Source organism: Puma concolor, chromosome A2 (assembly GCF_028749965.1).
Source record: "Puma concolor isolate L17-30 chromosome A2, mPumCon1.1.hap2, whole genome shotgun sequence".
Lineage (NCBI taxonomy): Eukaryota > Metazoa > Chordata > Mammalia > Carnivora > Felidae > Puma > Puma concolor.
Window position 1 is genome coordinate 37,685,856 of NC_141668.1, and position 23,590 is coordinate 37,709,445.

At 34.4% G+C, this 23,590-nt stretch overlaps 2 long non-coding RNA genes across 6 annotated transcripts in view; one reads left to right on the forward strand and one right to left on the reverse strand.

Annotated features, from left to right (window-relative positions):
- The window catches only part of LOC147583103 (uncharacterized), a 623,699-nt gene that overhangs the window by 221,009 nt on the left and 379,100 nt on the right, over positions 1–23,590 (reverse strand). The window lies entirely within an intron of this gene.
- Positions 14,902–23,590, forward strand: part of LOC147583104 (uncharacterized) — a 119,373-nt gene continuing 110,684 nt past the window's right edge. Inside the window, exon 1 of the long non-coding RNA XR_015245471.1 lies at positions 14,902–15,182. This is a non-coding gene — a long non-coding RNA (uncharacterized LOC147583104). The remainder of the gene's footprint in view (positions 15,183–23,590) is intronic.

Genomic DNA, 23,590 nt, shown 5'->3' on the forward strand with positions numbered 1-23,590 from the left:
TAGAAGTCCTAGACCAGATGACTTCCCAGGGGAATTCTACCAGACATTTAAAGAAAAGTTAATACTTATTTTTCTCAAACTGTTCCAAAAAATGGAAATGGAATGAACACTTAAAAATTAATCCTATGAAGCCAGCATTACTTTGATTCCAAAACCAGACAAAGACTCCACCAAAAAGGAGAATTACAGGCCAACAGCCTTGATGAGCCTGGATGCAGAAATTCTCAACAAGATACTAGCAAATCAAATTCAATAGTACATTAAAGAATTATTCACCATGATCAAGTGGGTTTCATTCCTGGGCCACAGGGCTGGTTCAATATTCACAAATCAATCAGTGTGATACACCACATTAATAAAAGAAAGGATAAGAACCATATGATCCTCTCAATAGATGCAGAAAAAGCATTTGACAAAATACCACATTGCTTCCTAATAAAAACCCTCAAGAAAGTCAGGATAGAAGGAAATACCTCAACATCATAAAAGCCACATATGAAAGGCTCACAGCTAGTATCATCCTCAATGGGGAAAACTGAGAGTTTTCCTGTTAAGGTCAGGAACATGACAGGGATGTCCACTCTCACCACTGTTTTTCAACATAGAACTAGAGGTCCTAGCCTCAGCAAGCAGACAACAAAAAGAAATAAAAGGCATCCACATTGGCAAATAAGTCAAACTTTCACTCTTTGCAGATGGCATGATACTCTACATGGAAAACTGAAAGACTCCACCAAAAAACTGCCAGAATTGATACATAAGTTCAACAAAGTCCCAATTTTTGTTTTGTTTCTATATAGTAATAATGAAGTTGCAGAAAGAGAAACCAAGGTATTGGTCCCCTTTACAATTGAACCAAAAACCTTAAGATACCTAACCAAAGAGGTAAAAAAGCGGCACGCTGAAACTATTGAAAAGTTATGAAAGAAAATGAAGAAGAAATAAATAAATGGTAAAACATTCCAAGCTCATGGATTGGAAGAACGAATATTGTTAATGTCTATATTACCCAAAACAATCTACACATTTAATGCAGTCACTATCAAAATAATACCAGCATTCTTCACAGAGTTAGAACAAACAATCTGAAATTTGTACGGGACCAGAAAAGACCCCAAATAGCCAAAGTAATGTTGAAAAAGAAAAGCAAAGCTGGAGGCATCACATTTCTGGAAAAGCTGTATTACAAACCTATCATCATCAAGACAGTATGGTACTGGCACAAAAACAGACACATAGATAAATGGAACAGATACTGAACCCAGAAGTGGACCCACAAATGTATGGCCAACTAATATTTGACAAAGCAGGAAAGAATATCCAATAGATAAAAGACTGCCTCTTTAGCAAATGGTTCTGGGGAAACTGGACAGTGACATTCAAAAGAATAAAACTGAACCACTTTATTACAACATACACAAAAATAAATTCAAAATGGATGAAAGACCTAAATGTGAGACAGGAAACAATTAAAATTCTAGAGGTGAAAACAAACAACAACCTCTTTGACCTTGGCCGCAGCAACTTCTTACTAGATGTGTCTCAGGGGGCAAGGGAAACAAAAGCAAAAATGAACTATTGGGACCTCATCAAGACAAAAAGCTTCTGCAAAGGTAAGGAAAAAATCAACAAAACTTATAGACAACCAACAGCATGAGGGAAGATATTTGCAGATGACATGTCATGTAAAGGGTTAGCATCCAAAATCTGTGAAGAATTTATCAAATTCAATACCCCTAAAATAAATAATCCAGTGAAGAAATGGGCAGAAGACATGAATAGACACTTTTCCAAAGAAGACATCCAGATGGCTAATAGACACAGGAAAAGATGCTCAGCATCACTCATCATCAGGGAAATACAAATCAAAACCACAATGAGATACCACCTCACACTAATCAGAATGACTAAAATTAAGAACTCAGGAAACAACAGATGTTGGAGAGGATGCAGAGAAAGGGGAACCCTTTTGCACTGTTGGTGCAGCCACTCTGGAAAACAGTATGGAGGCTCCTCAATAAGTTAAAAATATAACTACCCTATGATCCAGCAATTGCACTACTAGGTATTTATCTAAAGGATACAGGGGTGCTGATTCAAAGGGGCACATGCACCCCAATGTTTACAGCAGTGCTATTAACAATAGCCAAATATGGGAAGTGCCCAAATGCCCATCAACTGATGAATGGAAAAAGAATAAATGGTATATATATACAATGGAATACTCAGCAATCAAAAAGAATGAAATCTTGCCATTTGCAACAACATGGATGGAACTAGAACGTATTTTACTATGTGAAATAAGTCAAGCAGGGAAAGACAAAATCCTATGATTTCACTCATATGTGGAATTTTAGAAACACAACAGATAAACATAGGGGAAGGAAAAGAGAAGATAAAAAAGAGGGAGGCAAACCCAAAGAGACTCTTAAATACAGAGAATAGATTAGGGGCTGCTAGAGGGGAAGTGGGGGGGGGAGCTAAATGGGTGATACGCATTAAGGAAGGGACTTGGGATCATCACTGGAAATGTAAGTGATGAATCACTGGATTCTACTCCTGAAAGCAATATTGCACTATATGTTAACTAACTTGAATTTAAATAAGTAAATTTAAAAAAATTATACTATACTTATCTACTCAATAAAGTCTTTTTCCACCACCCAAAAAAGGATAAGATTGCATTTTAATAGAACTGAGCTGCATACAAGATGCATACTTTTATTTCTATATTATAGTCACTAAAAATTACCAATAACATTAACATTTTTTATCCTTAACTTCACATAGAGAACTGTTCACTCTCTGTTCACTCACGGGGAAGGTTATGATCAATAAAATTCATCCCTTCCCCTTAGGAATCTCATATTCTATAAAGGGGAGTAATGCAATTAATAAATACATATCTTAGAAACTACTCTGTATGATACTATAATGTTAGATACATGTCATCATATATTTGTCAAAGCCATTAGAATGTACCACGTCAAGAGTGAACCCTAATGTAAACTACAGACTTTGGATGATAAGGTGTCAATGATGGTTATAGATTGTAACAAATGTCCAACTCTGGTGTGGAATGTTGATAGCAGAAGAGGCTATGCATGTATAACATACATACTCTACATGCATATGGGCATGGATAGGGCCAGGGATTATATGAGAACTCTCTGTACTTTCTGCTCATTTTTTTCTGTGAACCTAAAACTGCTCTAAAAAGTCTATTAAAAGTACATATAATACAATGTTATATAAATGCCACCAGCAAAATTCTGTGAGGGGTTGGTCACTTTATGGGAGGAGGAGTTGAAAAGAGTTTGTGATAGATGGGTAGGACTGACAGGTATTCCAGTTAGGGGAAACAGGATGAGCAAACCTTGGCAGAGAGAAATTTAAAGGACACTTGGGTAGGAACAAGGGTTCTTGTGCCTCTTACCCTCAATCCTTCTGAGGTAATGGCCTGTGGAATACATAGACAAGGATTTATACCCAAATGAGAACTAAAGCACATTTATTAATCCGAGCACCCATCTTAACAACTCAGAAAATGCAGGCCTCCAGTAAAGTGTGTTGGAAAAAAATGAGTGGGTCTTGTTTTTACACCTACTCTGTCCCCAGTTGAATTATCAACCTATTTGGAGGCAGAAAATATGAAACAAGGGGCTCGTACAAATAATTGTTCATCTCCAAGTACGTGATCCTGCCCTCCAGTGGCAGAGAAACCACTGAGCACAAGGCTCTTTCACTGTCCCTTCAACACAGTCAGGTGAATTCACTTGTAGGGAACCTCTGCGCTCCTCGTGGATTCAGGCAGAAGCAAGAAGTCAAATGAAGACTAGATCTTCCCAAGATCATACTCCCTTCCACCCTGACTCTAATGACTCAATATTTAATTTCATGGTAATCTTGCAGAAAATAATAATTTGTTTTTTGTGCTTACACATCTATTCCCAATATTGATATATGCTTACCTAAACTTATTTATGTTCATTTTTAGACTTAACCTTAATAGAAATTTCCATTTATACACAAAGATAAACATCCAGTTTATCCTTTTGCCTTATAATCATTGCATTTCTGAATTATTTTTCTTAATATGGGAAAACAATATTAGCAAAACCAAAAATGGCTGTTTTTTTAAGTCTGGTTATTCTAGATTCTAGACATGAAAGAATCTTACACAAAAATAATGCACCTTGATAAAGATACTTTTTAGGGTTAGAGCAAAATGAAAATAATTGTAAGGTTGAAAGTTAAGGTATAGAGGAGCAGCAAGTTGGGACAGAGAAATAGAGATGAGCATGGATTTTTGTTTCAAAGGAAAAGTCTGTAAGAGGGCACAGAGAATTGAATTAGAACAAGGACAGTTCTGAAACAAGGTTTTAGTGTGGAAGAAATGTTATTGCCTGGATTTGGAAGAGCTGAAAAGATCTGGGTAACTGAGAACATTCAAGAGCTATTTTAATAACATCAGCCACATGCACACGAATAAAAATGCCATTGAGAATTTGTTTTCCTGCATGGATTTGTGAGCCAAAAATTAGTAGGATGTAAGTTTCAACATACCCCAAGCTCCTTTGCCCTATTCCCCCAAATTCGTCCAATCAAGCACCCAGGCTCCTAAGCAGCCTGCAAAATTTAGGATAATGATCCTTTTTTTTCCTTCCTGTACAGACACTATGAATATTCTAAACAAATAAATTCGATTGTTAAGCAAGTGAATATGTTCATTTTAAAAATGATAAGTATTTTTAATACATACAGATGAACAATTTAACTTGTAAAATACTACAGCAAAAGGCTGTTTAAAAATTTGCAAGCACATAAAGATTAAACAAGATGGCACTAGTTCAAGTATTTACCAAAACACAATGCAGATACAGAAATCAATGAAGGTCCATTAACTAAATCCTGTATAACTACAATTCTGTGGTCAAGTAGTCTGGATAGCCTCATGTGTCCTCTGGAGCTACAGTGTATGGAATGGAGGAACGATACAAAAGACATACGGAGAGAGGGTAGGTGCCCAGTGTGTGGAAGTCAGGAGAAATCATAACCATGTAAAGATTCTAGGGGAAACATCCCAAGGAGAGAAAGCCTCATTCTTAACACTTACCTCCAACATCTTAAAAAGACCAACTAAAGAATAAGCCTGATTAGTGAGACAGACAAACATTACCCAGAGGTATCTGGCTTGCTGCACTTTCTATAACTGAGCTAGATAGGTTGATGAGTACTTTCACACACACACACACGCACACACACATGCACACACGCCATCTTTATGACACTTATCCCCTCTCATCCCCACATACAATATATTTTCCCTTTTACACATGGAATCTAAAATGGAAGAGGCAAGAAAACAAATGCGGGGTTGTATAACACTAAAACTAAGACCAGGTAGAATGGTTCATTCAGCGTGGGTATGGGGGAAAAAAGGTGAGTTTTGAAAAGTGTTTTATAATAATTGAGCTAGATGTGAAATCTGCTAGGGTGCAGAAACGGTTTTGATGCGGTAAAACAATACACCGATGAATGTTACTTTTAGGAGTTATTGCCCTGCATTTGCCTCATCTGAGAACTATTAGAGACCTGGCATACCTTCGCCTTCCATTTGGGATTCCCTTCTCCTATTCATCCTTCCTCATACTCTTTCTATTTAGTTTCTTCTAATCTGGAAAGGCCTTTACATTTCCTTTGCATCACTCTGTGTATTTGACTATTTCTACTTTGAGGACATGAATTTGAATTAATATAGAGGTCAGGAAGTTCAGCAATTCATTCTATTCTCCATCAATATTAATGGCATCTTTATTTTTTCCCCCAGTTGCTCCACAGTGTAAAAGTAACATGCTATGGATTTAAAAAAACACTAGGCATAAACATAATGTTTTACATCCTGCAATTTTTAAAATAATTTTTAATGGCTGTCAGGTTTTCCATTATATTCATGTATTGTAACTCAGATCATAATGCCCCAAAATCTTATTGCTATAATATTATAAAAAACATCTCTAGGTTTGGATTGTAATAATTATTGATTTACATCTCTCACACTAGAAAATAATCATAAATAATTATCCCATTTGTTTTTTCAGAAAAAAGAGCTTTCCCATCCAGGGATAGCTATAATATTATTCAAGCTTGCACAATGTTAGAAGGCATGTTGGGGAGTGAGGGTGAGGTCATGAGGTATACCAACTGAGTCTTTAAACCAGCAATTTCCAAATGGCTCCCAAGTCTCCCCAAGTGTTATAAGAACATAGCAGTGGGATGGTTGGAAAATATTTTTAATATTTCAAAAAACTTAAGCAGAATATACACATGCCTACATAAAGGCAATACAATCTAAGTAAAGTATTAATTATTTTTGGCTTTGCTGATGCTACTTAACTCATGTTGTTTAGAATTTATTAGCACTTTTATATGAGTAGTAAAATATTTTTATAAGAATTGCTTAATTAGTTTGAAGTAGACAAAAATCAAGTATCATAAGTCCATGCTGACACAGTAGCAAAAAGGTTCTTGATAATGAAAAGAAATTATTAGGAGTTAATAATTTAGGAAGATTTCTAAAACAAATATTCAGGTTTTAGCTCAGCCTTTAAATATGTTCCTTTGTGAAAACCTGGTTTAGATATTCTCTTGGGCCTCTTGCAGCAAAACTTAGAATGCATTTAGCCACCTCGTATAGCAGAGATACCATGAAGAATGGTACTCAAGAAAAAGGATGTGGAAAAGAAAAGCACAAAAAGTTGCTTGGAATAAAAAAAAAATATTAGTCAAGTCCTGGTGGACTTGTTCATATTGTCATTGAAACTCACATGATTTCAGGGCAAAGATTGTTACATCCTTGAAAGAGAAGTAATCAACCAAATAACAGTACAGTGTAAATGCTATTGTGGAAAGAGCACTTGGTCAGGTTAAATTCTAGGTTCTGAAATTAGGGTAACTGGGATTTTAACTTCAGATCCATCACTTACCAGTAATATGGTTTGGAGAAATGTATGGATTCATTTTGTTCTAAATAACCCCATTTAAAAAATGTAGATAATATATCTGATTTATAGGGTTCTGCTAATTTTAAATGTGTGTTTGCATATGTTAACTATCAAAAAGTTATTATTATTTGCTGGATGACCTTGGGAAAGTCACTTAAAGTTCCCCATTTTCTAAATGTAAAATGAGAGACTTTGTCTAGATGATCTATCTGTAACATCTGAGACACAATTACTGCATTATTTTAGAAATGCTTATGGTTTAAAAATATTTAATAAATGAGAACATACTAAAATTGAAGTCCAACATGGATTAAGCTTGCAAGACTAAGAACTCTCATTATCTCAGTGCCCTGAGATTTATTTCCTTTTTCCTCGCTAGTGTTGTGTTTTTGGCTTTGAATCCCACGATTACAAATTTTTTTATAGATGGGTCATTTGTATCATTTTTCTGATTTCAAAATATCAGTCTTAGATAGTCAATCTTTGCCCCTCCTTAACCACCCAAAGTGGCTACATGTTTATGTATACAAGTATATAAAATGTACCAGTTCTTTTTTTTAAATTGAAACCTTGAAACCTTGAATACAAGAGCTGTCAAACAGAGATTAGTAATTGCTAGGTCAGACTCATCTAGTTCCTAGAGACTGTGATAAACAACTCAGTTAGTTAATGTTAGCACAGTGAGAAAGGGGACTGATCCCTCTGCTTTACATGAAATAAAAAAAAAAGTCAATAGTGAGTCAGTAGTGTTATCTCTCTTTAAAATGACCAGCATATATTTTCCTGTTTAGTTCTATGACCTAAAAGTGTTTTCAGCCAGGTGAGACTCTAACAAGTCATGGACCATACACAGGGTAGTCATCAATCCTTCTTTTGCTGTCTGAATGTTAGATTCTCAAACCTCTCCAGCAGAATAAAAGGTGAAATAAATTGCTAGGTTTAAATTTAATACCTAGCTCCCATGTTGAATAATTTGGCTGTGTTGGAAACCTTGATAGAGTAGCAATGAGTGGCCCAATCTATAATGTGTAATGTATCAACTAAAATTTTATATTGGATTCTTCCAGCACACTTGGCTCCTATGTGGCTGTGAAAGATGAAAGGCATTTGGCACGAAAACCTGAATACTAAAGTCTCAGCAGACTTCTTCCCCAAATATACACAACACAACACACACACACACACACACACACACACACACACACACACACACACAGAATAATAGAACAACATGATTTTGTTGAGAAAACATGAGCAAACTTAAATGAATAAAATAATTGACAGAAATGTAGACAAGGAGAACTTGTACATAGGCTTTCAACATAAAAGAGAGAAGAAGCAATACATAAATAAATAGCATTTTGAAATCTCCTGCATTTATACTCCGAAGCCAGTCTCATCTTGACATTCCTCTGCTTAAAACTCTTTAGTGGCTCTCCAGCACTATCAGAATGTTTAATTCCTACAACAAGCCATGATTTCCCATCTTGTATGTGTGTAAGTGTATGGGGCACTTATCATGTACTAAATCATGAGCTAAGAGCTAGGACTGTAATGGTGAACAGATACACAATCTGTTTTCCTATATTTTAATCTACTCTACTGGGAATAATAGATATTCATCAAATAATGACCCCAAAATGTTAAAGTGGATAGTAGTCAGTTCTTTGACTTTTGCATTTAATGCGTTGTGCATTTAATGTGGGGCATTCAACACAGTCTAGAGTTTTAAGGCAGAAGAAAAAGCAAATACAAAAGCCCTATAGCAGGAAAGAACATAATACATTTGAAGAATTGCAAAATGGATATTGGAATAAAGAGAGGAGGAAGGTATAGAAGAGACAGTGGTAGGAGACAGAGAAGTATATAGGGGCTAGATCTAGAGAAACCTCTGAGTTATGTTTCGGTATTTATCCTGAGCATTAGGAAATCATTAATTTGTTTAATCAAGGGATTCTTTTATGAATTTGATATCTTAAAACAAGAGTTGGCAAATATGTTCCTCTGGTCCAATCTAACTTACTGCCTGTTCTGTAAACAAAGTTTTACTGGTCACAGCCATATCCATTTTTTTTTTAATTTTTTTTCAACGTTTTTTATTTATTTTTGGTACAGAGAGAGACAGAGCATGAACGGGGGAGGGGCAGAGAGAGAGGGAGACACAGAATCGGAAACAGGCTCCAGGCTCCGAGCCATCAGCCCAGAGCCTGACGCGGGGCTCGAATTCACGGACCGCGAGATCGTGACCTGGCTGAAGTCGGACGCTCAACCGACTGCGCCACCCAGGCGCCCCCATATCCATTTTTTTAATACATTCTCAATGGATGTGTTTGAGCTATAATTAGAGTTGTCTAGTTGCAACAGAGAATACACGTCCGACAAGCTAAAAATATTTGCCATCTGCCCCTTTACTGAAAAATTTTGCTAACCTTTGCTCTAAATTATTACTATGGCTTCTGTGTAGAGAATAAACTTGAGGAGGCAAGAGTGGATATACAAGAATCAGCTTAAAGAATTTTGGCTTTAGTAGTACAGGCCAGAAATGGTGGCATGAATTAAGTGGTACTGATGTTAGAGATACAGAACTACTGATGGATTTGAGAAAGATTTAAGAAATAAATTGGGCAGAAATCAATGATTTATTGGATATGGTGCATGAAGCAGAGAAAAGTTTTAAGGATAAATTTTATGTTTATGTCTTGTACTGCCAGATAAATAGTAGTGTCATTTACTGGAAATGTACCAGATTTATGATGAACATTGTAAGTTTAATTTTGGACATGTTAGGTTTGAGCTATCTTTTAAACAACCAAGAAAAGATGGAATGTTTTCAGTTGTGTTTGGAGCTCAGATAAGAAATCTGAGGTAGGGATAGAAAGCTGTGATCATATGTGATTAGGATTCATAGGTGTAGATGGGATTGTCTAGAAAGATATCTTTACCTAGATAAATATAGTATAAGCCTTGAGAGCTCCAATGTTTCAAAGCTAGGTACAGTGACATGCCCTGCAAAGGGAAATAAGGGAACGTGTTCAAAGATAGAAAGAAAAGGTTATTATCAGGGAAGTCTAGGGAGAAGAAAGTTTCAAGAAGGGCAGGATGGTCAATAGTAGATGAGAACTGACCAAACAGTGCCTTGGATATATGACAATAGAAATCATTGGTAGCCTAAGGAACATCTGCTAAAAACAGTGATGGATGTTGGAGCCAGATGTAGGTAAAATCAAAAGTTGGAATTGAAAATATACAGGCAATTCTGAAACAGTTTGTGAATAGGGAAAGATGTTACTTGATATATCCCTCCACCAAGGCTAAGTGGTAAGATTAGACATCCCTTCTGCAAAGATTTCTCTGAGACTCCACCTACTCCTCAAGACTGTATTAAAGCCTTCTTACATAAATTCTCATATTATTAACTCTAACTGTGGCACATATTACACTGTTTTGCCACTGGCAGTCTCCTCTTATTAAATTGTAATCCATTTGAATGGCAGAGTTGAGTTTTATTTTACAATTGTACCCTCGGCATTTAGCTCTCAATAAGTAGCTTGATTTTAAGAACAGAAAAACAAATAATGTAACAGACTTATATATATATTATATATAGGATATATATATTAGGATATATATATATATATATATAGGATATATATATATACAGGATATATACATATATATATATATATATATATATATATATATACAGGATATATATATATTATATATAGGATATAGGACTTATATATATATTATATATAGGATAAATATATATGTTTTTGTGTATGTATGTATAGGTGTGTATACACAAAACACACATACATTGTATTTTGAATTTAAAAAATACACTGCTAAATCATAGGGATTATTATTAGTGTAAAATTTTTTGTCTTAACAAAAACTTTATTAAAGAAATTCTTTTTTTTTTTGCTGCTATGGTATCAATTTAAAAACTTAAAATTAACTGAAATTTAAATATTTATAATTTAAAATACTCAAAACATGATAATGGATGGTGATTATGTTTGATTAACTCTATGTAAAGTATTATATTTTCCAGTGGAACTAGTTATTGGAAACAGGGGTAGTCATAAATATGTTTTAATTAACTGAAGACTATACATTTTTCCCAAATGTAAAAATTAAGTTAATATGTGAACATGCATTCTCTAGACTCTTTGAGCTGAGGTCAAGGTATTAAAAGTCAATATAAAAATGTATTTCTGAATTACATTAATTAACTGAAGACTATACATTTTTCCCAAATGTAAAAATTAAGTTAATATGTGAACATGCATTCTCTAGACTCTTTGAGCTGAGGTCAAGGTATTAAAAGTCAATATAAAAATGTATTTCATGAAAATCTAGAAGTAAAAATACAGAAAGAAGTATCTTTTAGTGAAATCTTACAAATTGCCAACCAAATACTAGTAGAGATGCTGTTCTGTTATTTTTGAAAGCAAGATGTTTTATACCTGAGAATAACATGTTGTTTTTCTTTTTACTGTAGGAAATACACTTCCTCATACATTAGAGGAATAGAAATCATCTACCCGTCAGCTGTCACTTCAGATGTGAGGCAGCATAATGGGCTCCCAGGCAACTGCTGAAAATATCTCAGAAAGGGCTTTTCAGAAGTTTGTGGCCTGATGCATACACAATGCAGTGGTGTGGCTGTTAATATTATTTAGGAGTAAATTAGTAATTTTTCCACCACAGAACAGCACTGGAAAGCTAGAAAGCAACTACAACTTTCCTTGACGTTGATGAACATTCATCATTGCCTTATATATTTTTAGCTTTTAAAACACTTCTATTAAAGACTTTATTTTTTACAGAAGCTTTAAGTTTACAACAAAATCAAGAAGATTTCCTCATTCTTAGATGTAGATTGTAAATTTTGTCAGGAATATCACATAAGTGGTTTTGTGTTCTTCCCAGTACAATTTATCAGGAGGTACATGAGGTTGATTTGCCACAATGCTGTTGATTTTAACCTTGATCAGGTAGTGTCTACTAGGTGTACATAATGTAAAGTTAGTATTTTTCTATTTTGATTAAAATTTATTCATGGAAGATGTTTTAACATTATATAATGTTCTTCATAAAACTTTCCTCTACTATTAATATCTAGTGATTTTCTAGCTCCATCATTCCTTTCTCATTCAGTAGTATGCTTTCTAATATACATAGGAGTGTTTACTTATTGTTTATTTTAATCTGTGTATCTTTATGGATTTATACTTCATTCACTAAATTATAGTCCATTAGTCTCATTATTTATGTTAATGTACAAATGTCCCAGATGTGGGAAGCCAAAGTCCCTTCAATTGTGTCCCATTTTCTTTTGACATATTCCCATTATTGTTTGAGTTATTTCCTATTTTCTAGCACAATAAGAGTTTTGAGACTCATTCTGAAATTTTCATGTCCCTAACTTTGGAATCAGTTATTTCCCCCAGGGTTCTGATTCATTTTACTTAAGAATAATACTTAGAAATCAAGGTCTGCACAATTTAGTGTGGTACTTTTGATTGGTTCTTTAAGTGTGCTCATAACTAATGCTTCTAGATCCTCTTTGTTAGGAAATACACACACAAACATACATACTAAAACATACATTTACACATATATAATACCTATCATCTATTTATTATCTATCGTTCTCTCTCTAGGTATGTGGTTTCAATTGATACCTCCATTGCCAATCCAACACCATAGCATATAATCTATTCCTCCACATTTTCTTATTTGTAACTTAAGTGTGGTTTTACCATCTTATGCTCCAACTTGAATGTTTCAGAGTTCCAAATGTTCTACATCCTTGCCAATATTTGGTGCTATCATTCTTTTTTGATTTTAGCCATTCCAGTAGTTAAATAGTGGTATTTTATGGGGTCTATTTGGCATTTACCAATGACTAATAACATTGATATCCTTGTTAGTTGTTCATATATCTTCCTTTATGAAATGTCTGTTCATGTTTTCTCCCATATTTGTTCAGTTATTTCTTTTTTTGATTGTGCTGTACAAATCCATTATACATTCCATATTCTGTATAATGTTCTTTGTCAAATGTGTCATGAATTTTTCTTACAGCTGTTGGCTGACCCTTCCAATTTCTTAGCACTGTATTTTGCTGAATGGAGAATTTTTTTAAATTTTGATAAAGTCTAATTTATCATCTATTGTGTTAACCTTGCAGATTATTGTTATTTGTGTTCTGTTCGAGAATTTTTTGCCTCCATCTGCCCCCACTTTATTTAAACAGATATTTTCCCTTTTTTCTTCAGTTTTTTATGTTGATATTTATGATCCACAACAAATTATTTGGATAAGATATAAGATAGGGGTTGCTTTCCTTTTCCCCATATGGATGTCCAGTTGTTTCAGCACCATTTGTTGAAAAGATTTTCTTTTTCTCCATTGAATTGTTATGGATCTTTGTCTAAAATCAATTGACCATGTATGAGTACATTTCTGAACTCTATCCTTGTGTGAACACTACACTGTCTTGACTACTTTATTTTTATTCTTTAAATCAGGTTACTTAATTCCTTAAATTTTGTTTTTCAAGATTATTTGGCTTTCCACGTCTATAACATTTCTATAGGAATTTTAGAATCATCTTGTTAATATCTATTTTAAAAAGTGATCTTTCTGGATTACCTATTATATTTCATTTTCTAAGAAGAGCAACAACAAAAAGTGAAATAAAGACAAATTTTACTTGTATCTAAGTTTAGAAAAAAAATATTTTTTCAATGAGTCCTGAGTCTTTTCAATGAAACTTCTTTAAGCTTTTCAAATTTATGTACTAATAGAGATATACATTCATTGGAAAATTTGAAGGTAACATAGAATTTCTAAATTCCATTAACAGCCATCTGTAACTTATAGTTCCTCGAAATAATTTCAAAGGTACAATACATTCTGCCATGATCACTTCAAAATTCTATTGAAAATTTAGACAAAAATGTTTGAAAAGTATTTACAAAATGGTTTTTGTGAAGTTTTTCAATAAAATTAATATTGAGCTAGCATACAAAGAATTCACTCTTTAGAATTTTTAAAGAAGCTAGTCAAATAGGTAAAACAATAAAGTAGCTAAGAAAATAGCTTCCTAATATAGATAACCTTGGAATCTCAGTATTCCCTCTTGGTTAATAGCTAATTCTCAAACCATATAAGCAAAACAAACAAACATAAATTAACACCAGTTCCTTATTGGTAATTACCAAAGTTTATAAAAGAACTACCTATGATATGTTTTACTTGACATGATCTTTTGCCAAAACCCTCTCTGTTCCCAATACTGCTTAGAAAAATGTCTTTTAAGTGAGGGACTGAAAACTGAGATCAATACTTCAAAGAGATAGGGATGCTAACAGAACAACTTTATGGCATGGCAACTTTAAGTCCTAATCGTCCCAACTAGATCTTGCCTTTTCTTCTATCTTGTTACTGTACTGATAGTTCCAGGGTCATGACATCACAGGAATGGGACAATGAGGACTTAAAAATCATGCAGTTTGTAATTCCAAATCCTGTCTTCAATGACTTCTCCATGATAAACTTTGTTGGAGCCACAGAGAAAATGAGAAAAATTAGAACAAGGTGGCAAATGTTTCATAAAATTAAATTTATTAATCTTTTTATCCCATGCCCTTGTTGCTTTTATATTAAAATATCTTCTACTTTATGAAATTATATGCTATCTACATATAACACACACTTATTTAGTAAAATGAAAAACTGGTTGTAGGTCACTAAATTTAGGAGAGGAAAGCTCTAGAACTTCTGATTTTAACACAATCTTTCCCCTTCTTCAACGAATTCTAGAATGTCCCTTATAATAACCATGACAATATTAGGTAGTTTACAATCTTAAAAATTTAGGGTTTATCTTAGATATTCTTATGCTATGAAGTAAGCTTATATAAGTATTGTGATAATTCTACCAGAGTTCACTTGACTGTCCAGAGCCCATCTAATCAATCATGTGTTTCATGAGCCAGATAGTCTCTAGGTAAGACACTCTATGGGTGTGTCATAAACTACAATTACTGAAACAGGTAATTCAGTTTTTAAAGAAATTAACCTGATATGTAAAAGCCTTAGCAAAATAGGACAGTAAGAAGTCATCTCCAATCAGTCTAAGTTAAAACAACTCAGCCCAAGGTAAGTGTTCTAAGAAAAAGTGATTTTAAAACTAGAAACTAGAAAGTTGGAACCTGGGTAGTGATAAAGTAAGGCCAAAAATTTAGCAACGGAGAGGGAAGAGGGAAGGGGGAAGGATAGGGTTAGAAATTAAATTTCTTTTTCTCTTCTAAGTGGCAACATTCTTCTTGGCAGAAAATTCTTTTATTATTAAAGTATTTTGAATCTTTGAAAGATGATTTCCCACTCTCCACTCACAGCATGGTTCACTTTGGAAAGGGATGTCAGAATAATGAGAGGACTCTACATTTCTGCTTCAGAAAAGAAAGAAAACTTGGGAGAAGAGAATATGGGGAATAACATGAGAAATAGAGTAGGTATTGAGGTATGAAGAAGTGAGAATGTGAGCAACATGATGGCATATAGACATCCACTGAAAATCATATAATAGCCATCATGGTCAAACAATTTTTAAAAACAAGTTCTATTTTAAGTAGTTTACATTGTGATGGTATTAAATAACTATCCTTTTTTTACCTCCAAATCTCCAGTTTGAGGAAATGAAGACAAACAAGATAATTTCAAATCTAAGTTGCCACAGAGTGGAAAAGGACTAAAATCTTTCTGTACGCTATGCGAAAAATTGACCTTTGGTTAACTCTAGCTTTGTTTCCTATAGTAACCAAAAAAAGGAGTATCTTTGTCAACCATGCTTCTGGGGTTGGTTATGATAGAAATGACATATGTTTGTTAAATTATGTCTAAACATGAAGAAACTATAAATGTGGTGACAGTCCTTTCCTCTGGAACATGTTCATATAGCAACACCTTTATCTCTTAGTTGATCAGAGTAGCTGACTTCCTCCAACAGGTACTTTCAGTTCTTTTTGACTTTAAGTTTAGGGTTTCTAGGAAATAGAAAAGCCTTTCTATGTATTGAACATGATTATACAAAGAATCTGTTAAATTGGGCACAAGACATGGTCTGGGACCCAAATTCATAGGCCTGCCAAACAAATTTAATGCGACAGATACTATGCTTATTTGTAGGCATCATTTTAGTTTTTTTTTTTTTTTTTTTTTCAACGTTTATTTATTTTTGGGACAGAGAGAGACAGAGCATGAACGGGGGAGGGGCAGAGAGAGAGGGAGACACAGAATCGGAAACAGGCTCCAGGCTCTGAGCCGTCAGCCCAGAGCCCGACGCGGGGCTCGAACTCACGGACCGCGAGATCGTGACCTGGCTGAAGTCGGACGCTTAACCGACTGCGCCACCCAGGCGCCCCTCATTTTAGTTTTTATAATGCTAGTGGTATCGTTCCACCTTAACCCCATAGATTGCTAAATCTTAGCCAAGGAGTTTTCTCCAGTTTGATTCATTCATGCTACTTTTTCAGAGGACAGAGGCTCATAGGAATCTACAAATACTTATATAATTCCTGGACAACAGTAGAAATAAAAACACTTTTTTTCCCTAACCAATGCACTCTAATATATCAAAAGTGGGAATTTCACATATTGAAAGAGTTTTCTAAAAATCAACTTTTGAGGAAAGACTTCAGGCCATCCTGACATCATACACACCAGTAGACAAAATCTCTTACTTTCCACAGGCATGTATTCTATAAAAGCCACTGCCACAGGTTCCTGGGAGATTTGGCTGGGGATTCCTGCATTTACCTTGGGAGTGCCCCATTAAAAAATTCTTCGGAGAAATAGCATATTTTTCAAAATACATTTTGAATCATTTCATCTTTTTGTTAGGCACAGTAAGAGTCTAATAATGCCTTTAATATCCCTCTTTTATTCAGATGATGTTATTAATACCATCACAACATTAACCAAGCAAATAAGTACTATGCACAGGTATTACTTCATTAGGTAATTCCCATGGTCCAAATTTCTTCTAGCCTCTTTTATAATTGATTTGTCCACTTCATTTTGTGAAGTGTTTTTTTGGAAACAAACAAGCCTGTCTTATTGTGTTAAAGAGTAGAGCTTTGAAGTTCAGAGTCTGACATGTTTTAACAACAACTTTTGTAGCTCTGTCAGCAAAATGAACTACTAATCTGAGCAGGCAGTTGTAAAGTTTCTAACAAGCTATTAATTTATCATTAGTTAATTTTTAGTTCTTATTAAAATTAAAACTCTACTTTTAAATTTTTGCATGACAGACACTATATATTTAATTGTAGTAAATATATATTATGTATTTAAGTCTAACCAAGAATCATTCCTCTAGTAATTGCCGTTAATTCATTTGCCTATGCAGATTTAATTCTAGACAAAACATAAACTTCCAGTGTATTACAATAAATCACTACAGCATAGAAGGGTTTAAGTTGGCCATTTTTCCCCAAGTACATGACACGTCAATAAACACTATCAAATATGCAATATGAAAAGGAGTATCAAGTAATTCCACCTGGGTTTTTCAAATTTTGAAATTCTAAGAGCTGGAAGGGAGACAATAGCAATTTCACTTGTTCAAAAGCCTCTTTAGATCCTAGGGACAGAAACAGATCCTAGGAAGAATTGTCCTGTATTTGTTTCATCAAAGATTTGGTCCATTCTGCAAAATCTGTAATCTTGTCTATAATTCTGTACTAGACCCAAAAATTGTCCAAGTTTTGTGTGTGTGTAGTAGTAGTAGGCCACTTTATCTGCAAAATTGGATTATTCCCATATTGTAACACTCTGTGGCCTATAACTGACAACAGGTACCCTACATATTTATCTCAGATAAGTAATAGTGTAATTTGTCTATTGAGGTCTTATGCATTTGTGAATCAAATAATTTTAACAAAGCCAAAGTATTAGTTTTGCATTGTTTTTTTTAAGTTTTGGAGGCTACTAGAAAGCATCTACATTTTGAATAATTATAAACGGCTTTAGTAGAACAAACTTCTCTAAGTTATCCTGTAAATGACTAGAGACAATAGTGAGGGAGTCTTGAAACTCTCGAGTAATTCTTTATCATAAATATTGAGGTGCTTTTAAGTAAAATCAAACAAAAATCTCAATTGGTCCACTAGAGGGACAGAAAAAGTAGAACATAGATCAATCATAGGAAAAGACTTTGCAGATAACAGTACTGAAATCAGAATAGTTGCAGGGTTAGGAACTACAGGGGTTAATGAGTTTTCTAAGATCTTGTATAGATCTCTATAGTAGCTAACCAGTCTCTCTTAGCTTTTTTTTTTATGGAAACATGGGAATATTACACAGTGAATACTCCCTTTTTAAATTATCTGTTCTTATTCTAGTTCTTTTTTACCTAATTTTATTCTTTCTAATTGAACATCTGACAATGGATTTTTATTTACCTCATGGCCATACCTTATCTTTTTGGAAAATTATTTGTATTAGCTTTATATCTTTAATTAAACCAGAATCATAGTTCCCTAGGACCCAAAGCTATGCATACAATTGTCTCAGCTCAGGGTGCTTTTTTAGAACAGTGTAAGACTGCCACTCTCTGGCATATCCCTTTTATTCCAGAAGGCAGAGAATAACCAATCCAAGTGCCATTTTCCTAAGGTAGCTTCACAAACATTCCAACTGGAGTATAGAATATGAGCCTTTAATTTGCACAGCAAAGCTTCCCCCCAGTAGGTTTACAGGAGATTCAGAAAAAGGAACGCCTGTTCCTCAATCAGAGCAACTATCTATAAGGGAATTGTGGAGGGCAAGAAACAAGTAAAGGATGATCCAAAACAGCTACAACCTGCTCTGTTGCCAAGTGGAAAGTGAGAAATTTCCAAGGAAATTGCAGAATAAGTAACACCAGTAGTTATCAGAAAAGGCAAGGATAGATTAGCCTGAGAAAAAGTTATTGACACGTGGTTCACTAGTTCCCACTGTCAAGATTCCCTCCATGTTTCTATCTACTTTAAGCCATTTGCCAAGTATTTCCTAGCTGAGGGTTGTCCCTTAAACTCTTTTGATTCTCTTATCCTTATAATCCCTACATCCTTCAGAGTCTCTTTCTGCAATCCCCTTCCCAATTCCCTGGCTTTTTGCAAAAAGGACATAGATTTACTGTCTCTTTTCTTGCTTTCTTTCCTTCATAGGTTGGCCAGAGTAGGGATTATTCCCTTTAGTAGAGTTCTAACTGAGCAGCCAACAGAGCTATAAGGTTGTACAGTGTCTATAATGTTGCACTAGATTATTCTCAAATATGTTAGCTACTGCTAACATATGAGTAAGAGTCTGTTCTTGCCATCTAACCACCTTTTCTGTAAACTGGGTTTAGATAATGGGCATGAGAGCCAACACAAAGGTAGTTAGGCCAGGAGGCAATTTTTCTCTCCCTGGGATCTATGAGGATAGATTTTGAGAAAATTCCAACAAACCAATGAAAGATATCAGCGGAACCTTACCCATCTTCTGAGTATACTGCTGCAACTTCTCCCAACTCATCTTTACCAGAAAGATATCAAGTAAGTGGCTGTTATCAAACCCTCTCAGTGGATCTCTATTGCTCTTAGCTCATCCATATTTTGGGAGGAGGGGAGGAGCAGATAGCTGATTTCCCTTGGCCACCATACCCCTTGATGTGGTGACTGTCTGCACCCCAACATTTGCACTATCAAAGGATGAAATTACCAGTTTTCTAAAGTAAATACTCTAAGAAAAAGGATGGGGAGGAGTCTCTTCCCTTATTTTCAACAGGGATAATTAGGCTTCTTATTATTTATTTTATTTGCCCTTACTATATACAGGGTTATTTTTTTGCAATAAAATAGAATTTTCTCATAACATGTAAATAGGAAATTTCACAAATTTTACTGAAATTGTTTATTATTGAATTATGTTGTATAATTTCTTTTTTCATCTTTACAATAGCAAAAACTACAGAGATGCTTGTGTATGTTAACAATTTTACTCCTCTGTGCATAGAGAAAACTGATAATCAACTTGATAGACTTAAGGAAAATGGCCTCCATGGTTTATAATCATCATTGCCAATTATTAAATTCTTATTCTAAATAGCTGATAACCAATGGCACTGTTTGTAACAGATCTCTTTCCCCTGTGCTGCTCATTATTATCATCATCACTGCATGGACTATAACATGTACTCAAGCTTTGTAAAACTTGTACTGTCCCTATCCACAGCCATCCAACTAATTAATTCTCTTCAATCTCAACATTACTCATAGAAGCAACATATTTCACTGATCATAGTGGTTAACTCAGCCAATGATTCAATTGAAGCTGCTAAGGGAATATTTAATTTTTGAAAGGAGACCCTCCATGCAGCAAACTAGCAATATCAGAAGTACTTATATCCATATGATATTCTCTAGTGCTTTTTAACTTTGGAAAGCTTTCCTGGACTTCACAGCACATTAAGAAAAATGAGTGTGACATAAGGGAAAATTACCACAAGTTTCAATGTTTTGTAAGATGTAATGATATATTTTATGGCAATGCAGAGATTACTATACTCACTAAAGGGAAGTTATAATACAGTCACATATTTTTTGATGGATTGAAATAAATTGCATTAGATAGCCAATAAAAATTCTGTGACTCTACTTTTCTTTTTTTTGGTAAAAGAACAAATTGACTTAATTCTGATTTTTCTTTCAGACTTCTCTCTCATTCCTAAAAATTAAGTTTCAGTATTTTTTAAAAAATAACATAGACTTGTTATAATGTGAATATATCTGGTCAACACAGACAATATTCTAATCTTTTAGCCATTCATTAATTCATTCTGACTTGGTAATTACTTAGTGACATATAGAACACATGGCCTCTACCGAAACCACAGGGTGAAGGGTGTTGTCAGTGGTGCTAACTGGTAGTGAAAGTCCTGATTGCCCACCAGTCTTCTTCAGACACAATCCCAGGGAGAAGTAGATAGGGTAGAGCAAGAGGGCTAGTTGGAGGTGGAAGTCCAGACTCCTGACATGGTTTCCACTGACCCTGGGGGTGGGGTTTTAGAATACACTGTGAGGTTGAAGCCCCACTCCCTTACTTTTATGTCTTTGACACCACTCTAGCAGAAAGATTGGGTCCCCACTTGTCCTTGCCAGAATGGATGGGGGTCAAGCCAATACCTTTTCTGTAGTATTTTGCCTGAGTAAAATGGTTATTATACACAAATTTTTGGTCTTGCTAGTTTCTATCTTTCCTGGTGCTTTGATTAGAGACTGCAGGTTCTGTTGTTTGTTTTGTTTTGTCTGTGTCCATTGGCATTTCTAAGTTGCCCACTTCTTGAACTTTAATCATGGGATATATGAGAGAAAAAGTATGGAAGTACTGAATCACTATATTGTACACCTGAAACTAACATTACACTGCATGTTAACTAACTGAAATTTAAATAAAAACTAAAAAAAAAAAGAAAGAAAGAGAGAAAGAAAAACCAAGGCATTCACTACCATACTGATCAAAAAAAATAAATTTTGGATTATTTTGAGAATACCTTCTTGGAAATGTTTAATTTCTCAACTAAGAAAAATATAGGCTATATATACATATAAATATATAATATTCAATATTTTATAATATTGAACTACAAAACTTCAATTTCATTTATTTAGTTCCCAAGGTTAGTTACCATTTTTTGTAACAGAAAACCAGTCAGGAAACTTAATCTTTACCAGAGCAATTTTTTTTTCTCCTGGAAGGTGGCATGCTTACTTTCTTGAAATAACATTAAGTCATATCATTTCTCAATACTTAATGCTCATATGAATAACTTTATATGTTCTAAAGCCTGTAACTTATAACACATATAGTAATGGGATGTTGGGCCAACCATATATTGTGCTATAACTCAGGAAGTGAATATGAACAGAAATATCTGCCTTATGAGAGACCCTCCACCCAGCACCTTTACATGACTTCTCTAAGAAACAAGGTATTATTAAGCTTCTTAATACACTTTTAGTTTTTTAAAATTTTTTTAATGTTTATTTATTTTTGAGAGAGAGAGAGAGGGTGTGAGCGGCGGAGGGGCAAAGAGAGAGGGAGACACAGAATCCGAAACAGGCTCCAGGCGCCGAGCCATCAGCACAGAGCCCAATGTGGGGCTTGAACTCACGAACCATGAGATCATGACCCGAGCCAAAGTTGGACACTCAACCGACTAAGCCACCCAGGTGTCTCTATACACTTTTAAATGATAGTAAAAGTAGAATAGACAGTCACTACTCCTGGTGCAAATGAAATGACTTGGTGTAGAAATTGTTCAGTCTACTGAGTTTCAAGAACTGGCTTAAATATGTCACTGCATAGATGAGATGATGCCAGCTTGCTAGTTTCAGTTCAAACTTCTCAAATAGCTGCTTCATTTTAGCTGATGCCAAGTCATATGAAACGCCAATGTTTGGATTCTTTTAGATCTAGTAAATTCACCAGACTGTCCCTCCAATTACTAAGATTCCTCATCTGGAACATGTCTGGATAGTGTCCAAAAGAGAAATTAGCTCTTCTAATAAGTTTTAATAGTAATAACTGCATTCTTTATTTTTAAATCATATTTGAGTTTTAAATATATTTTTTTCTCCAGCTAAAAATTAATAAATAAGTCTTGATTTAAAAGAATGGCCACACTGATGCCTGTCAAGCTCACCCAAATAGCCACTTATCACCTATGAAATTAACATGTCCCTCCAAATCTTGATTGTGTCCCTGATAAAATGTATATAAAACCTGTCCCTAAATTTTGATCACTACTCCAGAAGTGTTTAGATCTGTGCTTATATGTATTTATATGTCTTGGTTGTTTTTAAGTCTCTACTTATTCTATATTTCTTGATCATGCATAGAAGAACCCTTTGGTGAGTTGGATGAAGCCCTATTGAAAGTGTCTGTGAAATCAGTCATGCCCTTTGAACTATTTATCATCCAACATATAGATCAATTTTATTGGAAAGGTTTGATTAAATTTATTTCAGTGGAAGTTTATGGGAATCCTGAAATGGGATTTTATTTTTAGATCACAACATACTTAGCCTTATCATGCTTGCATTGGGTATTCATGACTAGGAGAAAATTGTCATTTTCTGTCATCTCTTCCTAAAAAACTGGAGACAAAAAAAGCATGCTGATGACATTGTTTTATTGTCAGATGTAGAAATGGATTCAATAAAAACTGTTCTAGCTAATTACTGTCAGAATAATTTTTAAACTCAAATGATCATTTTTTGCAACTATATTCTAACATTTAATTGGTATATATTTATGAATCCTAGAGTAAATAAAATTGTTGAAATACTTGGAGACAGATTTTGAAATGTGCTTTTTTTTGGGGGGGGGACTTATCATTACTTGAAATTTGGCCACCCATGGGTACTATATTAACCATATTAATGAGTGCATTGGGTATTTGAAATGCTTTTGACATTTCAAGGCTAAAATGTTCATGTAATACTTATAGCCCTAAACTTTGAGGTTTTGATTGCTACATA